Consider the following 21,744-nt stretch of genomic DNA (forward strand, 5'->3'; position numbering starts at 1 on the left):
TGAGAATGAACTGAGGGTTGGGGGGGAGGGGGGAGGGGGGAAGACAGGTGGTGGTGATGGTGGAGGGCACTTGAGGGGAAGAGCACTGGGTGTTGTATGGAAAACAATTTGACAATAAAATATTATGGAAAAAAAATAGCAAGACACTTGAAACAACCCAAATGCCACTGACAGCAGAATGGGTAAGTAATTATGGTACGTTCCCACAAGGAAATATTAAACAAAAGTGAAAATAATTGAGCCAAGCTGACTGCAATAGTACGCAGGGTGAAAGCATGACATCCTGTCACAAAGTTGACTGCAAGGCACAAAAGAAATCCTACATTGTTAAAGTCCATAACATATATGTTATGAAATAAAACAAAAAGGCAAGGAAGCAATAAACATAGAGTTAACACAGTGACTACCTCTGAGAGGCAGGATGGGAGCGGGGTCGAACACGCAGAGGAGTGCTATGATTATTAGCATGATAAATGAAGGTTAGGGTGGACACAGGTTTTGAGGTGGTAGTCTTTAGTAAATAAATAATACAAAATTACAGACCTAACAATGTTTGCGGCCACTCCAGTGTTCCTTAAGATGGAAAGGAATTGCAATGGGAGGAAGTCAGAATGGAAAGAGTGGTCTTAACTGATCTCGTTTGAAACCTCTTTTGCAGATTTTACAAATACCTAGGACTACGCCAACACATCTTCAGGTCCTGGTAGAGATGTGGAAGAGGCCCTGCAGGATGGGATCCCTAAAGCTTAGGCCTCACTGGCTTCATGGTAAATGCACCACTGCGTGAATAAGGGGGTTCAGTGTAAAGGGTGTTACACACGTCCAGTCATAGCGCTGCAGGTGCAGCGACGTGTCATTGGGAACATCGCCTACTCTCTCTGGACCTTCTTTGAGAAATGCATGGGGAAACTAGATGAGTTATACAATACCTTCACACTTAAATATCCTGCAAATTTATTAGTGAAGATCCACAGAATCATTTAAGAGCCACAAACAGTATGAACTATGTTGTCACCAGTATAATGTGCTTCAAATGGGTTATCAGTTCAAACTCTACCGTCACCTGTGTAGGCTGTAATAATAGAATTCATCGGAGGAGGTTAGTGGTAACACAAAAGAGAGTTCTTTGGCACAGAATTTTTATTCCCTCCTGATGTAGGTATTTTAAAATACAACATTGTGAGAGTGTAAGGCCATTAATGAGACAGAAATAGTAATTATATATGAAAAGAAGAGACATAATTAAAGTTAACCCCAACTAACATGAGCGTTTTTTTTAAGTCAAGACATTACAGTGTATAGTTGAAGGAACTAATGAAAGGCTGCAATAAGAATGAAGGATAACAAACACAGACAAAACTTAATCACTTTTCTTTTAATTCCAGATACAGAAATTTGAGTCCTTTCATTCCTTGGACAAGAGGATGTTATCACCATGAGTGACACGAATGTGTCTGTTTTATCTCCAGCGACATATATGCCCAATTGCAAACTACCAGCTCTTAGATGTTGACATTTACACGATAGAACTGCAGCTCTCATGGGTTTCTTTGTCCTTTATTTGCGACTGTATCTTTAAGGTCTTTACATACTGCTACTGCTTCTAATTCCTGAATAGTGTGCGTTTTATGTATCCATTCCCCATCCGGGGTGCCTCCAACTGCTTGTGTTTCCCAAACAACTTGGCAATGAGCAGGCTTCGGCTTCGTCAGACACCGTCGTGGGTCTGCGGGCGGGTGTGTCTACAACCTACACGGAGGAGTGGGATCGCCAGCTCATAGGGAATGTGCCTGACTTGACTTAGGACACCACCATTTTTGTCCACACTAGTTGTACCGCTCTAATCCCCTGCTGGCCATGCAGAAGTTTTTCTATTTCCTCACCTCTTCACAAACACTTGCTATTTTTTACCGTTTTTTGGCAATAAAATGTGAATAAGGTGTACCGCTGTTTCACTTTGCATTTTCTTTTTATTATTATTATTATATTATTATTACTATTATTATTATTATTATCTTTGAGAGACAGAGAGACAGCACGAGCAGGGGAGGGTCAGAGAGAGAGGGAGATACAGAATCCAAAGCAGGCTCCAGTCTCTGAGCTGTCAGCACAGAGGCCCACATGGGGCTCAAACCCACAACAGTGAGATCATGACCTTAGCCGAAGTCAGCTGCCTAACCTACTGAGCCAACCAGGCGCCCCTTACTGCATTTTCTGATTACCAGGGAGGTTGAACATCTTTTCTTGTTTGCCATTTAGAATTGTATTTCTGTGATTTGCCTTTTCGTATTAATTTGCCTATTTTTCTAAGTCCCCTTTTCCTGGCTTATCTGGATGATTTCCTTGTATATTTAGATGTCAGTTCTTTGACTCTAGTTTCTGAAGTTGCAAAAATCTCCTATTAAGCTATTCACTTTTAATTTTGTTTGTGATGTCTTTCATTCCAAAAAATCTTTAGTGTTGATGTAAACAAATAGTAACATCTGTCAACTAGACAATAATTATTTTTTTTAATAATTGAAATATCCATGTACCAGTAGAAAAATCATATGAAGTGTGTGATGTTGAGATTTGCAAAGTGAGGTTCAGCCCATGTTTCCTTAAATTAATTTTGAGCTACCTTCAGGTTTCTGTGAAAATCAAATACTCTATCTAAATGCAAACCCTAATGAAATAACCATATATTCAGGTCATATGACCATAACAAAAGAGCAAGATTCTCTTTAAAAAATTTTTAGTGTGTGCATATTTAATTTGTATGTATATTTCATATACAATGTTTATGATTCATATTACACAATAATAAAAATAGACATGGAGCGCCTGGGTGGCTCAGTCGGTTGAGTGCTGACTTCGGCTCAGGTCACGGTCTCACAGTTCATGAGTTCGAGCCCTGAATCAGGCTGTCTGCTGACGGCTCAGAGCCTGGAGCCTGCTTTGGATTCAGTGTCTCCCTCTCTTTCTGCTCCTCCCCTGCTCATGCTGTCTTTCTCTCTCTCTCAAAAATAAGTAAACATTAAAAAATTTTTTAAAAATAATAGATGTGATATTTTTATAGGTATTTAATAGAACTTTACCAGATTAAAGAGTTCCTTTTTTGTCCCCTTCCATTCTTTCTGCTTGATTTTTACAGTTAGCATAATATTATATTTTTCATTATTTCTGGAAACATTTTTGAATTAAATTCCATTTTATGTACTGCTCTTACCACCCAAGTTCTAATTTGATTAATATTAATCTGACATATTTTCCTCTGGATATTTATTTTACACTGTTATGTGTGGTTTTGTTTTGGGAGTTTCTTGTTTAAATTAAAGGTGGCAGATTTTGGTTTTGGTTTTAATTCCGTATAATAGTCTGTGTCTTTTACAAGGTGAATTTAATTCTTTTAAGTGTATTTTTATAATTTTACATTTGGATTTATCTTTTCATATATATTTTTAGAGGTTATCCATCCACTGTTAAAAACATATTTAAGTATACATTTTCTAAGCCAAAGCGATTCAGTGTTACTTATCTTCCTTGCTAAGGCAAAGATTTTAGCATGCTCTTGCTACGCACTGGACAGACCCATCATTTTGTTGTTGTTTTGAGGTTTAGTTTCACTCTTGTTTACAAAAACGTTATTACTCCTTTCAGTCACCAATTAAACTCACTGACAGATTTCACCAATTTACTTGTTCACTGTTATGTCACACGTCTTCAGCATTCCCTCCGCGCCAACGTCTCTTCCTGCCAAAGTATATAGTTTAATATCTCCTTCAGTAAAGGTCTGTGAGTCATAAATTCGGCCTTTGGAAATCCGAAAGTATCTTTATATTCCCTCACTTTTGAATAAGAATTCATATGTACATACATTTCTAGCTTGAATATATTCCTCCACTGTATTCTTACAAGTATGTGTGCTGATGAGAAGTCTTCTCTCTTTCTAATTGTTCTATTAGTCTGTTCCTATTTGGTAGCTTTTAAGATACGTTCTCTTTATCCTTGCTCTTCTCATTGCCACTGTAATCGCAAGTTTTTTCCTTAAGATTTGCTACTTCAATGCCACACTCTTTTTTTTCCCCAATGGAACTTGTATTATGCCTCTGTATTTCCCCATCTTTCTCCCGTTATAACTGTTCTGTTATATTTGGTATCAGTATCTATGTGCTATATGCTGGATGAATTATTCAAGACTGTTTCCCTATTCATGAATTCTCCATTCAAATGTGTCTAGATTTCATTTTATCCTATCTGTTGAGGATCTTTCCAATCCTATCTTTAAGTCCCATAACTTTATTTTTCATTCTAAGAATTCTGTTTGGTTCCTTTCATATCTACCTACTCTGATTCCCTTTAAGTCTGCCTTGTTTTATGATTTCCTATTCACTTTATGAAAATTTGCTTTTTTTAATTTCTTAAAAAATGTTTTATTTATTTTTTGAGAGAGAGAGAGAGACACAGCATGAGCAGGGGAGGGTCAGAGAGAGGGAGACACAGAATCTGAGGACAGGGTCCAGACTCTGAGCTGTCAGCACAGAGCCTGATGTGGGGCTCAAACCCACGAACTGTGAGATAGTGACCTGAACCAAAGTCGACTGCTTTACTGAGACACCCAGGTCCCCGAAAATTTACTTTTTTAAACCTATCATCTTAGACATACTTATGAGCAAGCCTTTTACAAGCTGTTCTATTAGCTGATCATCTGTGAAGTCGTGTTTTGATTGATGATTTTGTCAACTCTCTTTCTTAGCATATGCTTTATTCACTTTCTTTGTAATTTTCGTTTGCAAGATCATTTTGAGACTTAGAGAGGGAATTCTCTTTCTCTCCCCTCACTGTTTTCCAGCAGGTTTTTCACACTTCTGCCTTTGGGCTGAAGATCAAAAATCAGGAGTTACTTGGAGGCCCCAGGTGTCAGTCTTGTGATAATAAGAGGAATATCTCAGATCCAGTCAGATCCAGCCTGCGGACACGTTGGCTCCATTCTGGGGTGAAGGCTGCCTCTCTTCCCTCTTCCCAGGCCCACCCATGAACTTCACCCAATAAGCCCCAGCCCCAGGTGGCAGTGAACAGCAGACCACAGACCCTTATGGCTGCCTTTCCCCATTTACTTCTTTTTCTCCTGCCTCTCCAGGTGGACAGAGGAGGAGACAGTACTTAGCACCTATTTCTAAAGGTGAACTCTGTGCTCCCCACTGCCCGCATAATGTTTAGCGTGGACAGCAGGGCTTCCATAACCACTGAGAAGCAGTCTATCCAGATGGGGAACCTTAGGAGTCAGGCTTTTAAAGATCATAAGGGAATTTTACTTGGGAAAGAATCTAACTGATTTTACGTTGGGTTATTTGGCCACAAAGGACATAGAAGGATTGTAACTGTAACTGCTTTTCTTTAGGGGATTATATCAAGGATTCAATAAATGAACTTATTTTAAATAATGTCAGAACACGAGAGACCCCCCCCAAAAAAAGAATTTTAAAAAAAAGGACCAGAGCAGAGGAAGGGGGTGAGGACACACACAGAGAGAAAATCTAGGAGAGGGAATCTAGAGAGAAACATATAGAAAAATGAGGGAGAGAGAGAGAGAGAGAGAGATGAAGCACACTGCGGAGGAGAAAGAACCAACGGGAGAAGGAAGAGAGAAATACAGCCAGAGAGACAAAGGTAGCCATGAAAAGGAAAAGGTTGCAAAAAAAAAAAAAAATACTGTGAATACATCGAAAGGATTCAATTTTCTCACTTTTAAAAAAGAAAACACGACCACAACCATAGGGGTCCATGTACCCTATTTGCTTGCTGAGTCTGTTGAGGGGATAAGCCAGAAAAGAGGAAGTGGTGAAAATGACTGATCTTCCTATCAGCGGAATGGCCCCTCCGAAGCCGGAGGCAGAAGGGTGTTCCGCCCTGGCCGTTGCCTGGCGCAGTGGAGGAGCGCTCCCACTGCCTCTGGTCACTTGTGACAGCCAGGCTGATTCGATAGCCTCTTCAATAACCCATTCATCCACAGCCTTATATTAGTTTTCATCCTGAGTAACACTAATTGCCCTTCGGCTGAGAGCATGTGTGAGGCACTGATTGATGACACTGTGCGATTTTTCCACTAAAGCAGCAACCGCACGCGTCCTGGCTGACGCACACATCCCTTCCTACGTGGCGGGCGGAGTTATTCCAAGACCAGTGACTGCAGGGAAAGTGAGCCCTCATCAGCGATAGTAGTGGGGGTTAATACAATGAACCACAAGAGATTAACCCCATCTTAATGACTGATCTTCCCCCTTTGAAACAGCATGACCAGCTAGCAGCGTGAGGCCAAATATTTGCTTTTCTCAAGGAGTGCTCCCATTTATCCCAACCTGCCTTTGCTTGGGTTTCCCCAGAAGCGGAAGCTGAGAGAAGGGTGTGAGAGCAAGCAGTTTCTTGGGGAGGTGCACATAACACTGGTGGGAGAACGGGGAGATGAGAAGAGAGAGAGAAGGCAGCCAAGAAAGGATCCTTATTAAGCCAACTTCTACTCTAGGCAACTAGAGCTTAATCCTACAGGGAAACTCAAGGAAACGGTAGAAACCCATGCCTTAGGATATTTAGCTGAGGGAGCAAGGGAGCTGGGGTATTTACCCATTATCTCTTGCTGGACATTTGTTGCCTCTGGAAAGTATTCTTTCCCGGAAATTCCAGCCTGTCCTATATATGGGCAGAGTGGCCTTGCCCTTAAAGAAATGTAAACACTGGCACTTGGAAGTGAGCCGGAGTAGACTAACTGGTAAGGCTTGAGCGACCTCCGGGGCTCCTGTCACACTTGCCCCAAAGCCTCCGTGGATACTGTGAGGCTGCCTCATTTAATGACTTCATCTGAGAAAAGCTTTTCAGGTCTGAAGTTTCATAACTCGGGCTCATTTATAAGCAGTTTAGCAGCCTTCATTGGTGGCCCACCTGAATTACTCCCAGCACTCAGCATCAGCTCCAAGTCCTCACTTGCTATGCACCTAGCCAGGCAGGACCATTTAACCTCTCCAGATCTGTTGGGCTTTTCTTTCCAACTGTCAGGTGGAAATAAAAATACCTGACTTCCCTCACAGGGATGAAATGAAACTCAAAATCAAAATATGATAGCATATGTCAGGAGTCAACAAACCTTTCCTATAAAGGGCCAGACAGTAGACATTTTAGGCTTTACGGACCATGAAGTCATTGCCATTGTAGCAGGAAAAGAGGCTAGACAATAAGGAAACACATGGTTATGGCTGGGTTCCTATAAAACGTTATCTACAAAAACAAGCACTGGGCTAGATTTGACCCACCAGTCTATGAGCTCTGGTTTGCAACCTCTAACATGTAAGAAAGGCCTTTGCACACTTCCAGTATCGTGGATTCCTCCCTCAGTAAGTCACTGAAGTCCATCATCCCTGTCTTCCTGGAAATGGAATTCATATTTTTCTTCTTCCTGAAGCACACGTTTACGTAAGCACCTCTTCTGTGAAAGGCTTACACTGGCCCTGGGGACTCAGGGCAAGTAAGACAGACATTGACCCTGCCCAATACCTGGGAAGGGAATCCTAATTCTGTTCTCCCACCAATCTGTGCTGCTGAAGAGCCATTCCTTTTGATCAACAAGTGACCACTGCCATTGAAACTGTCATGATGCCTGTGAAGCAGGGCACAGAGGCAGCAGTACCAAAGAGGCTTAAGCTTCTGGGTGCCACGCTTGCAATGAATGACTCCTTTCAAGATCCTAGAAGGGACCCTAGCAGTGATTCATATTGACATGTATGTTTGTCAAATTCACTAATGCAAGCAATTTCAATCACCATTGGTTAAGGCAAGGCCACTGTTTTTCCACTCTGAAGTCCTCCGTCATGTTTCCCCCGTGTTAGATGGTTTTTCTGATCTTGTCCTTTGACAAGGCACAATAAACTAATCAATGGTCATTTTAAGCTACTTTTAATAAAAAAGCATTATCACTGTTTGGACTTAGAAGTTATGGCCTATTAGGACTTCCTTAAAAGAGTCTGTCTTTTAAGAAGCAATAATTAATAATAGATAAATAATTATTTACTGTGGTTCTTTGGTGTCCCTAGGGTCAGAGCACTGTTGGGGAGAGCATGATTACTTCTGGCCTGAGAACTAGTGAGGAAACATAAAATGACAAGAATAGCTGTCAAATCCTTTTTTAAAATGTTTATTTATTTTTGAGAGAGAATATGAATGGGAAAAGGGCAAAGAGGGGGGTAAACAGAGGATCTGAAGTGCTTTCAGCACAGAGCCTAATACGGAGCTCGAACTCACGAACCATGAGATCATGACCTGAGCCAAAGTCGCACACTTAACTGAGATGCCCAGTGCCCCTGAAATTCTTTAAAAAAGCAATAACAAATGGATAAAGATGTGGTAGATAGATAGATAGATAGAAAGATAGATAGATAATGGAATATTACTCAGCAATCAAAAGGGATGAACTCTTACATTTGCAACAATGTGGATGGAACTAGAGTGTGTTATGCTAAGTAAATAAGCCAGAGAAAGACAAATGTCATGCGATTTCACTCATACGTGGAATTTAAGAAACAAAATGGATGAACATAGCAGAAAGGAAGCAAAAATAAGATAAAAACAGAGAGGGAGACAAGCCCATAAAAGACTCTCAAATACAGAGAACAAACTGAGGGTGGCTGGTGGGGTGCTGGGTGGGGGACGGGCTAAATGGGAGAGGGGCATTAAGGAGGACACTTGTTGGGAAGAGCACTGGGGGTTATATGTAAGTGATGAATCACTAAATTCTATTCCTGAAATCATTATTACATTACTTGTTAACTAACTTGGATTTAAGTTTTTAAAAAAGGGGGAAAAAAGAAGCAAACTACCTATGCTTAGGAAAATAGCTTGGGAAAATCCAAATAAAAGTTATCATCACTAAGATTTAGCAATTTATAAGGTCACTCACAGCCCTTTCCAGGTTTGTGTTCCTTTCTGAGCTAACCTGGGTCCTGTAATTTGATAGCATTTACCCATCTAAGTACCAGCGTCTATGAAAAATCATATGTATGCAAATATTTGTGGATGGATATGGACACATATATATTTGAGTGTATACATATACACACATCTGCATAAGTATATACAACATCTATGTAAAACTATCCAAAGACAAAATTTAAGTTTTAGGACTAGGTAACAGTGTGTTTCCAAATACAGACTAACAATGAAAACAATGACCACATTTATTGCGAGCTTCCCAGGGGCCAAGCACTATGCAAACCCTCTAAATACGTAAACCTTTACAGTTATTATTGTCTCCACTATTCTGATGAAGAAACTAAAACACACAATGTTAAGAAATTTCCCCAAGATCAACTTGTAAGTGATGGAGCAAGGATTTAAAATCAGGTATTTCTGACTGCCAAACCTGATTTTCAATGACCACATAGTTAGTATAAATGTAACGGTAAATACCCTGCCAAAAAGACAATGTCTTGGTAAAACTACCTAGAGCCTTGGGAACAGAGCTGTTCACCGTGAGTCTGTAGGAAGTTAATATGTGCATGTCTGAGGTGGGACAGGATTCAGGCACAAATCACATGTTCTCCTGATATAAATGACAAGGAGGGGTCCCAGGACCATTCTGGCGATCACCCCAGGGGTCGTCTACTTGTCCCTCTCCAGCTTCTGGGATGATATCTGTGCTCTCATACCCATTACAGGCTCGCACCTAACACTTCTTCCCTGGGCATCTAGAATATGTCTAGATATGTCTAGAGTAGACACAGACTATACAAGGTTTCTATATGAGGTAGAGAAGCTTTATTTGTTTCTGCTTCTAGTAATGATCAGGTTAAAAATGATTGAGATGCAAGAAGACTCATTAAGTAGCACAAATTTGAATTTGGGTACTGACCTAAATGCAGATAATACACAAGATGTGATTTTTCTTGGTATTCATGTTGTCTTAGCAATTCCACTCAATTTCTTTATACTTCAGATAATATCCATCAGCTAAAGACCACTAGGGACATACCTAGAGTCAAACAAAGTTGGCTTTACTGACTTATCACAATGAAAGTGAACGTACATGGGAGGGGGGAACCACAGAGCATCTCGATAAGAGGGTGATAAAAAAGGATTTATTACTGCATTTGGTTGGAGTGGTTGATTTGGAGAAAACTTCAGCAAGTAGGACTTTATTCTGGGTTAGATGCTGTCAGGAAATAGGGATAATTCTATGACTGGGGATCTTAATAAATCTTATCTAAAGGAGGGAAGACTAGCATGAGGCTAAAGTTATAATTGATAAAGGAGCAGTCACTTATATTAGCCAAGATAAGAGGATTTTCGGTCACTTTTGTGGTTTGAACAATGCTCATGGTTTTTGTCTGTGTTCAGACATGATCATAGGGTAGTCTTGGTGTTTTTTTTTTAATCCATCATGGTCTTGGAGTGGACTTGTTTGGTAATATTGCTAATGTCCAACAGGAGAATACCGGGGCCTGCCCATGCCAGGCTAGCTCTGAGTGACACCAAGGATTAGCTGATCGTTCCAAGCCAACTTCTGGCCATAAGGGGTGCTTTACTCTTTCTCAGTTTTTGGATCTGAGTTTTACCTTTTGGATGAATAAGTCTCCATGCCCACTTCCCCTGCATGTAGACTTCAGAGGGAAAGAAAATATCACAAACATGCTAAAAATGGGCCTTAGGCCTCCTAAGAGGTCTTTCCACACTGCAGTGGAAAACAGAGATACCACATTTTCCTTTCCTTTGTTTCTTATTTCCTCATAACATGGGAACAATTCCATCTGTAGTTGTACCTAGAACAGACCAAAAGATGACGTGCCAAGGGCTATGGTCTAATTAAAGTATATTAAGAAATGGGAAGTAAGCATCGATGTAAGCTAAAACCTGAAGTGTAACCGGTCAGAGGTCACACAACGACACACACTAACAGCGATCAATAAGGAAAGGGTAGACTGATCTGTGTCATGGCGGCGATTGTAGCTAAGTGGTAGGGAGAATGCAGAAGACTACTTAAAACTGTTCTCAGAATTCTGGCTTTGGGAGCCCTTTCTAACTTGCCTCCCCCGGGATAGTAAAGGGGACCCTCCTCCTTCCTTTTATCTTGAACTCTGCCCCCTCCCCAGCCCTTTACCTTCTTGACCATCACCTCTTACCCATACCTTTATCTCCCCAGTAGCCACACTTACTGGTTTCCTATGAGCTGTAAGCTCCCAGTGATTTTCTGTGCTGGAGAATAAAGCATCTGACAAGGACACGCCTGCTCGATGTTTTCTGGGCTGCTAATAGTAACAGTCACCGTCTAGAAACCGAGGCTGCCTGCCAGTAGGATTTGGGTTTGTGTTTCAGACGATACACTTTTTCTCTCTGCACTGTTCGTATTCTCTACAGTGTTTTCCCTGCATGAAAAATATCTGCTAGAACTGTAAATTGTTTGCTTATCCTGATTTCTACCACCCGATATTAATTTGCAAGTTTTACAACTTCATATAAATGAAATGATGTAGTGTAATATGTGTTCTTTGTGTCTGATGTCTTTCACTTACGTTTATGAGAGTCATTCATGTTGTTACTTGTATTGGTACTTTATTATCATATTTTATTGCTGAGTAGTATTCTATTGTATTAATTTACCACAATTTGCTTATTTAGTCTGTTGATAGATATTTGAGTGATTTCTCATTTGGAGCTATTACAGATAAAGTTGTTATAAACATTCTTGTACAAGGCTTTTTGCGGACATATGTTCTCATTTCTCTTAAGTAAATATGTAGAGGTGGAAAATTTGTGTCATATGGTGGGTGAATGTTTAACTTTATAAGAAACTGACAGATGGATTTCCAAAGCGATTCTACTATTTTACACTCCAACCAGCAGTGAGACTTCTAGTTGCTCCACATCCTCACCAACATTTTATGTCGTTAGTCCTTTAAATTTTAGACAGTTTAGTGGGTTTCATAGCACTTTAAAGTTTTCTGATTATCCACATCAATAAGAATGCTGGATTCAATTCTGAAGAATTTTTTGCTTGTATTTTTCGATTCTTACATTTTGTGAAACTAGAAGAGGTTCAAATTTTTTCTTTAAAATGGTATAAAACACCATTTATAAAATGACTGAAGACTGATATCAGTCTGATAAATTGGACTTTAGTAAAATTAATAACTTCTGTATATGGAAAGATACCTTTAAAACAACAAAAAGACAAGCCACAGATACAGAGAAAAATTTCATGTGTACAAAAACATTACTCATACCCAGAATACATAAAGAGCACCTACAAATCAATACAAAAAAGATAAATGACTCAATTTAGAAATGGGTAAAAGATTTGAAGAGGTATTTTGCAAAAAGAATATTCAAATGGTTCATTAGCACATGAAAAGATACACAATCTCTTTAATCCTTAGGAAAAGGGAAACTTATACCACAATAAGATATTACTATTTGCTAAGTATAATGGCCAAAATTAAAAGATTGATAATACAAGTATTGACAAGGATGTAGAACAACTGAAGTGGTGGGAATGTAAATTGGTAAAGCCACTTTGAAACACTGACAGTATCTACCTAAGCTAAACATGCATCTACTATATGAGCCAGCAATTCAACTCCTAGGTATAGGACCAAGAAAAATGAGTGCCTATGTGTTCCAAAGACGTGCAAACTTGTTCATAGTAGCCTTATTCATAATAGTCCAAACTGAAAACAACTTAAATGCCTATCAGTAGGAGAGAAATATATAAATTGTGGTATATTCATGTAATAGAATATCACACAACAGTAAAAAGGAAATGAACTTCAGCAACATGCAATGACACACATGCCTCTCACAGACTTAAGGATGAGTGAAAGAAACCAGACCCAAAATAGTACATACCATACATATAATTTCCTTTGCATGAACTATATGCACAGGCAAAGCTCACGGATGCTGATGGCTGGCAGAGTACTGTTTACCTCTGGGGAGAGAGTATTGACTGGGAAAGGGCAAAAGGCAGCCTTCCATGCTGCTGGATGCTCTATATCACGTCCTGGGTCATGAAATTCACCAAGTTGTACACTTGTGATTAGCGAACCTTATTGAATCTATGTTATACTTTAATATTTTCTAAAAATCCAGCAAAGATCACAATAGACCTATCTGAGAACTAAAAATCAAGTAGTAAGGAGTCTGGCCCTTAAAAATCTCTAACTTTTAGAATGTTCGTGTTATCATTACCCCTCAAAATAACAATTATTTATTTGTGTCCTAAGTTGAGATGGAGAATATCCTGAATGGAAGCCATATAGTTTGTAAACCATCCCCAGAGATCTGGTTCTTAGGATCTTTTCAAGATGGCCTATTAGCTCTGATATGTCATGACCTCATTTGGAAGGATTAGAAGCTCTTAAATGCCATTAACATACCAATATTAGATTACAGCCCCCTAAATTAACTCATATTTTTCTGGCCACTTGGTTTCACCAATATAAATTTGGAACAAATTACATTATAAACCATACTTATGAGCTGTAACCACAATATTGAGATACCAAACATCAAGAAAATGGCAACCTACTGAAGCACCCTGGTTTGCAGCCGCATGATTCGGTGGACATCTAGGTTCACAAGTGTGTCTGCGGGAGGGGGTTTTCCATGACCTTGCCTGAGGCCTTATGCTTTCCTTTTATAATCAGCATTTCACAGTTTTCAAAATACTTCGGTTTCTGTTGTCTTAGGTCCAAGTAGGAGTAAAAACCAATCTTCAAAACTTACTCAGGTTTTTTTAGCTATCATTGCCTGCATGTTCCCTTACATTACATTAATATTAATGTAAAAGAAACATTCGCTGATTTGGGGGTGGGGCAATGAGGGGAAGAGGCAGGAACAAAATCTTACCAGAGCAGCAAAAAAGCCCTTTGGAGGCATTAAAATGCTAACAAGAAAATGATGACTTATAAATTACAATAATACTCATAGTTAGACACTCAACCATAGTATCCACATGAGACTGAATCAGTTTTACTTTTCCATAGAGGAAATGCTAAAGGCAAGAGAAATTCCACATACATAATAAAATTTCTAAATCACTTTTTTAAAATGGAAATTTTCCTTCTCTCGTCACTAAGGCAGCTAATTCTGCTTGGATTAGACTGCTCACTTAGGGTTACCATGTAAATTCTTCCTCTGGAGTAAATGTGGTACTAAGCAAAGCAGTCTCTACACATAATCGATAAACTCGTATTTGTGCAGGATAACATAAGATCTAGTGATGAAATATTCCTTAGCTAGGAACAAATCTTCCATGGAGAAATATGGTCCCCTTTGACTTCTGACAGCACTTTCTTGGGATGCCTGACCAGAGAACACAGTATTGGTGTGACTGGCCAGGGCACAAAAATTTTACAGTAATTTGTTGCCCGTGGGAATCATATCCATATCTTAGACTTCCCAAGTCAATTAGCCAACCAAGCCAGAAGGTCCAATTGCGGTGACTCTGCCGTGCACATGCTAAGTGAGCCCCCTTTATATCTGATGTAAGGCACAGAAGCAAGGCTATTCCTCAGCAAGAGAAAAGTGGACTTTGTCAACTGCCGACTCTAAAAGCTGAGATAAACATTTTTTTTTTTTTTGCAAAAATGCTCAAATGTGGAGGATTTTGTAGAAAGAAATAAAAACCAAAAAAACTCCTGTATCACAGTACCCCTCAGAATATCCCTCAGAGCCACAAAAGGAATATGTAAACTAGTTCAGGGAGGATTCGTCTCTTGGTTGGCCATCCACTTACTGTGAAATAAGTGCCTGATTTTATTATGTTTTGCTTTAAGTAGATTTTTTAACTTTATCTATTTATTTTAAGAGAGACAGAATCAGCGCAAGTGAAAGAGGGGCAGAGAGAGAGAATCCCAAACGGTCTCTGCACTGCCAGCATGGAGCCTGACACAGGGCTCCAACTCACAAAACTGTGAGATCATGACCTGAGGCAAAATCAAGAGTTGGACGCTTAACCAACTGAGCCACCCAGGAGGCCCAACTTTCGGTAGATTTTAAAATTCATTGCTTTGGTGATTTGGTGATGGGTTTTCAAGTGATACACAAAGGAAAGTTCACTTGAGGATCTTGTGGGACCCTGGAGTACAGAGATACCTGCTACAGAAGGTCAAAAGTGAGTGCATTTTTAAAGTTTTTCATGAAGTTTATTTCTGCTGCACACTGTTAAGCTTTCAAGTGCAGGAATTCCTATTAACCATCTGGGCTTCCCAAAGGGAACATTTTGCCAGATGGGACTGTGACACTAAAGTACAAGGCAGACATATACTTCAGCCCACAGTCTTAAGGGTACATGACCTATCATTTCTATATTAGTAGTAGTAGTAGTAGTAGTATTTTTACTTCAGCTTAATCTCTGAATCCAAATTCCCATTCCAACAGGCTAATGGATTACTAAGACTGCACTTCCTCACCTTCTCTACAATGTATCAAAATGTATCAAGTTTCTTGTGTCTTGGGTCAAGTTATTGACTGGAGACAGAGGATGAGGAGGATTTAGAATGACCATCTGATCTTCAGTTATGGTCCATGAAGTCTCCTGTTGAGACATCCCCTATCTCTGACAGCATTACCATTGGGATAGGGACATAGTTTTCTACTCTCATCTGTATGATGCACCATTGAGCCAATCAGCTTTGGGGTCTTGCAACAGATCAGCCAGGAAGCAGTTTATAGATCCAAGCTATTCCAAGGCCCTGGGGTTCTCCTTTTCATCTCATTTCCCAACCCAACGGAAATTAATTTCCAGTCCAGGAAGGAGGACAACCTCTCTTCCTTCTGCTTTTCTGAAACTCGGAATATTCCTGAAAACTCACAGTAACTCCTTTTTACCCCATCTGGCAACCCTCTAGGATAGCCTCAGGATATCACAGAGACCCTAAGACTTAAGCTCTTGGAGAATTAAAGTCAGAAAAGTGTATGGACAACTTCTGTTTCTCTACTCTTTCCATACATATCCAACAAAGAAAAGAACACACGGCTGCCTATTTGATTGAATGGGGAAGAGAAAAATGGGAATCAAAAAGAAAAATTTTAGAACTTAATACGTAGAAATATTATCCATCCAAAATTACATGGATTTATTTTTTTTCTGGTGCAATTGCAAATATCAAGAGGGTAGGAATCATGTTGTCCAATCTTTCATACTTTTTATCCATAGAGTTAGATCAGTACCCAGAATATAACAGGGAGTCAATGAATAAGTAAAAGGATCAATAAATGAATGAATGAATCAAGAAATAATGTTTCATAAGCTCAATTTCCTAGTTAGTCTGTCTTGTACCACAAGGCAAACTCACTCTATCATCTCTGCTGTTCTGTGGCCTTCACCTAAACATTATTGAGTCTTGTAGTCATTACCAAATTCAGCTTTTTGTTCTAAGATTTCTGAGTATCATAAAAGAACTTACTACCATCCTTTTTGCCCCCAAGGAGCCTCTTGTCTAGTTAAAGACAGGGCTGATATCCATGTGCATTAGAAAGCAGTACAGGCAAGGATGAAAGAAGTATTCTGCCTACTATGAAAGCATCAGACATGAGGAGGTCACTTGCAGACTACAATAGATGGCAGACACTACAGGGAAACAAATGGTCCTGAAGATGGACTACATATGCCTTTGGCAGGTGGCAAGGAAAGGAGAGAAACAGCATGAATAAAGATGCAGAAGGGACAGGACATGGCATATTTGGGAGCAAGGAGTCTGGGCTGTCTTGAGAAAAACATGGGCCAAAAGCAATAGGATATGGTACCCTAGCTTAAGTAGCAGGATATATTTCAATGTGGAAGAGGAAACACAGAACTTTGGACATGTGATCAGTAGATACCCATAACTACCACAGTGGGAGGTGTTGTGAAATCTAAGTCCTACAGGTTTAAGAGCTAAAAATAGAACTTGGGGTTAAAAAATTATTTCTCATTTCCCTTGCTATATCTTACTTCCATAATAGGCTGAACCCCCAAACTGAAAAGATACTCAATAATACATTGTTAATTGATTGACTAAGGCATAAAGTGTTTTAAATCTGGAACGAGAAAACATGGACTCCAGTTGGAGTTCTGACACTAACTGGCTGTGTGATGTTGGACAAGTCACTTAGCTCTTCTTGGTCTCAGTTTTCTCAACCATAAAGCAAGGAGACTAGATTTAAAAATACTCAATTCTCTTTGGGTTCCAAAAGCATGTAAATGATTATCAGTCCAACTAAAGAATCAAGTTACAAAAGATTTTCTGGAAGAAATTAAACCTCAGAGAATATTCAAAGGAAAATAAATATTAACAAAGATGAAAAAAGGCTCGATGAATCTTCATTTAATTACAAGAGTAATGCATTAATGACATTACATTGTAAGCTAGAATTTTTATTTTAAACAGAAGTAGGGAAATGTAAAAATATGTTAATTCCTAATTGAAGATGGGACTTGTTTGCATTGAGCCATTTTCCATTCTCACTCCAGTGATCTCACTCAGTGATCTGGATTTTCTGCTGTGATTTCCATTTTAAGTTGGGAAGTCAACAGGAATTTATCAAGTTTCAATTTCACTGAAATCAATTGGAAAGCTTAAAATCAATTGAAAATCTTGACTGCTGAAATCAAATGAAACCCTCTCATGAAAGATAATTCAGATAATTCTTCACCCAGCATACTTCTTGTGGGGGAGGAGATTTGGAATGTCAGTTTCCAAAACTCAAGAACAGAACAAATCACTCAATACATTTGAGCTCATTTTTCTTGTTCAGATTCCTATCTTACTGTAGAGTCTAGGGCACAGATAATGTATTTGTAGCCCTTAGTACATTTTTTTCTCATTGTGCACTATTTTTTCTTTTATCCATAAGAAAAGAGAAAAAAGCTAAGATGGAAGTGGAGGCATTTTGGACACATCAGAGATAATCCTTGGATTTGTTCCTCCATATATAAGGTATTCAAAACAGCAGAAGATCTGTGTAAAACCATTTACAGTGAGCCTGTCTTGACCTTCCACACCTTCCAGGAAGCTTGTCATGAGAATATGATCTGGAACAATACAACTGTCTTTCTCAGGAATTTATACCGGGAGGTATGGAATGCATCAGTTGTTTAAAGGACACATAGAGGAAATGTCAGAAAGTAGGATCCAGGTCATGAGGGATGATGGCAAATTAAAATAGTGAGAAAAGAGAAACTGAGTAAGTAAAAGATATGTGCTCAGGAGAAGAAAGAAGACTGAGGAGAAAAGAGCAGACTCTCAGAGCAATGTAAAAATGCCAGGGTAGGGGCACCTGGGTGGCTCAGTTAGTTAGGCGTCCAACTTCGGGTCGTGACCTTGTGGTTCATGGACTCGTGCCCCATATTGGGCTCTGCACTGACAGCTCAGAGCCTGGAACCTGCTTCAGATTCTATGTCTCCTTCTCTCTCTTCCCCTCCTCCACTCACACTCTGCCTGTCTCTCTCTCTCTCAAAAATAAATACACATTAAAAAAAATTTTTAATGCCATGATAAAGGCTCCTCAGAGAGTCTAAAAGGGGTAAGTTTTCCGGATCACCTATAATCTCTCATTTCAGTTCAGACCACCCAGGTCCTAACTACAGATGGATTGCTTTCCTTGCAGTAACTTGAAGAAGATCTGACTGCTTGAAGCCAAAAAGCTTAACCAACACGATAAAAAATGTTTAATGCCTTATACTTATATCCAACAAATCAATCCCAGAAGTAGGATATACTTGAATTAACATCTTATGAATGCAAATGGCAACCCAGTCCAACCCTTACCCTACATTTTATGAATGAGAAAACAAAGGGCCAGGCAGCAAAATAACGTAGTCATCGTCACAGTGCTAATTGCTGTCACTTGACTAAAATCTAAGTCTCCCATGATGGCAGCTTCTACAATGGTTCCAAATGAGTCACCTCCTGGTACTCATGTCCCTATGTGATCCCTTCTCCTTGAGTGTGGGCTGCTGAACCTAGTGATTAGTTCCTAATTAGTAGAATGTGGCAAAAGTGATGCAGTGTCACTTCAGTGATTAAATTATAAACGGCTATGTCTACCATCTTGTTTGCATTCTCTCTCTGGCTTTCCTTGCTTGCTTGTTTTGATGAAGCCAGTTGTCACATGTAAGATGCCCCAGGGAGAGGCCCACGTGCCAAGAACATGAGGGCCACCTCTGGTCAATAGCAATGGAGGAAGCGAGACCCTCAGTCCAACAGCCCATGAAGGACTGAATCCCACCAACAGCCATGTGAGTAAATGTAGAAGCTGTCAAGCCTGGAGATGACTACAGTCTCAGTCAACATTTTGTTTTTGACCTTGTGAGTGACTGTGAACAGAAAGACCCATCTTACATGTGCCCATATTCCTAACTCACAGAAGTTATAAGGTAATAAGTATTTGTTTCATTAAGGTGCTTAGTTTGGGGGTAATTTGTTAGGCAGCAGTAGTAAGCTGATACATTCCCACTGCCCCGAAGTTTTTGCTCTTTGACAGATGCCTGCAGAGTCAACGGTGGTCACACTTGCCTCCACCTGAATGAAAACTATGCCTGTAATCAATCTCTGATCCTAACACCAAGTGATCTCCACTGTTCACCCTGGCAGGGAAACAATACTAAAATGACGTCAGAGCAAGTAAAGCTCAGCTGTGAGATTAAGACAGAGACAAAATAGAGTTGCTGTCTCTAAAGCAACTGCAGATTTCTGTGATCCGGAAGCACAAACTCAAATTATCTACAGCTGCCCCTTAAACATTTCATCAGTAAATGCAGAGCAATAATCTTGTTCCTGGTGATGTTCACACTGAAAACAAACACCCTTGATTGATTTTTCCGTCCCATACAATGAATTATCCATGTTCTTTGTCAATGAGGGCAAACACGCGTGCTTGTTTGTGTGAGGAAAGTGCACATATTTATCACTTGCACAGTAGAGAGAGTAACAAGGGAGTAAGACTTAGATTCCATATTCAAAGACTTTGGTGGCTAGCAACACCACAGTATAAATTAAGGGGATGAAAATTGCTCAGGCAGAATAACTGTATTGTTCCTTATTCATCCATTTACTCATTCATTTATTCCCTCACTTATTCAATAAATACTATGCATCTGCTATGTACCAGGAGATGTTTAAGGTCCAGTAGATCAAACAATGATTAAGATAAATTCCCCGACATCAAAAACTTGTGGCTCAGGGGGGAATGTAGATTAAGAAATAGGTTCTCCCTGTCACAAACCTGTAAAACATGACCAAATAACCATTGATTCTTTGGATTGCTGTAGCTTTCCTGACATCTAAACCAGCTCAATGAAATTTCACAAAACATTAGTTTTTGTTTTGCTAGATAAAATTCTGGGTCATATTGCGTAAGATGAGTCTAGCCATTCTCTCAAAGCTTCCATGAAGCTTAGTGATTTGAGCTTGAGATTTGCAGTCAATTCACCGTGTACACACTCTGAGTTGGGGTAAATTGAAACCTCCATGCCTCAATTTCCTTGTCTGCAAAATGGTAACTAACAATTATACCCACTTCATAGGGATGTAATAAGGATTAAATACAATAATATATATTTTAAAAAACCAATGCAAAAAAATCTCCCATATTTCAAGTACTTGACTGAACTACTTACTAAAAAAAACTCTGCCAGTCCCTGACTGCATCGTCTAGGACAGGATTTCAAAACCTTGTCGCTATTGACATTTGGGGCCAGGCAATTCTTTGTCATGGGAGGCTATCCTGTGCACTGTGAGAAGTTAACTAGCATCTCTGCCCTCCACTCACTAGATGCTGATAACACCTTCTCCTCGCCCTCACAGGTGAGGCAACCAAAAATGTCTTCACATATGGCTAAGTTTCCCTTGGGGGTCAAAAGCACCCCCAGTTAAGAATCATTGACTTCGAGTTCTTAGGGCCAAGGAAAAAGGAAACCAACATCCCATAAGTGTTTTAAAGTTTCACATTAATAAAACTCATCACGAAAAATATAGGTCTTAGTGCTTGGGATCTCTTAATTGGAATATGTCCCTCCTACTCTTCTATCGTATCGCTTATGTAGAAAGCAATATAGACTGTATAGAATACACAAATCTTAAAGAAAATTTAGACTTGATTGTGGCTTCCAGAATGTAAGAATTCTGCAATTATCCCGGAACTGCTCACCTTTCTTGGTCTAATTAATCTTTCCCATGTGAACCTCAGCTTGCTCAGTTTGCTGCACTAGAAAAACCTTAATGATCTGTAAATGCACATGCTCTTGTGTTATCTGTCTCCTTTTGCTTTATGAAAAATGATCTTTTTTGGTAGCAAACTTCTCAATATTTCTGAAGAGTCGATGCATTATTTGATTATCTAATATGAAGATTTATCTTCAGAGATATCTCATGAGTCTTCAATATTCATTTTCTTTGTATTTTGATCTTAACCTATGTCAGTGATAACTTTTTTCCCTTTAATCCCTCTTTTCTAGGGGGTTTCAGTCTTGGCTTTGTAGAAGCCCAGTTGCATGCATTAGTTAGAGGGGGCTTGGGACAGGAGGAAGGCAGAAAAAGAGCCTGTATAGGCAGTGGGGCCACAAAGATGAGAAGATATAGGCGCCTGGGTGGCTCAGTCAGTTAAGCGTCCACCTTCAGCTCAGGTCAAGATCTCATGGTCTGTGAGTTCGAGCCCCGTGTCAGGCTCTGTGTTGACAGCTCAGAACTTGGAACCTGCTTCAGATTCTGTGTCTCCTTCTCTCTCTCTCTCTCTCTCTCTCTC

This window comes from Suricata suricatta, chromosome X (assembly GCF_006229205.1).
Source record: "Suricata suricatta isolate VVHF042 chromosome X, meerkat_22Aug2017_6uvM2_HiC, whole genome shotgun sequence".
NCBI classification, from domain to species: domain Eukaryota; kingdom Metazoa; phylum Chordata; class Mammalia; order Carnivora; family Herpestidae; genus Suricata; species Suricata suricatta.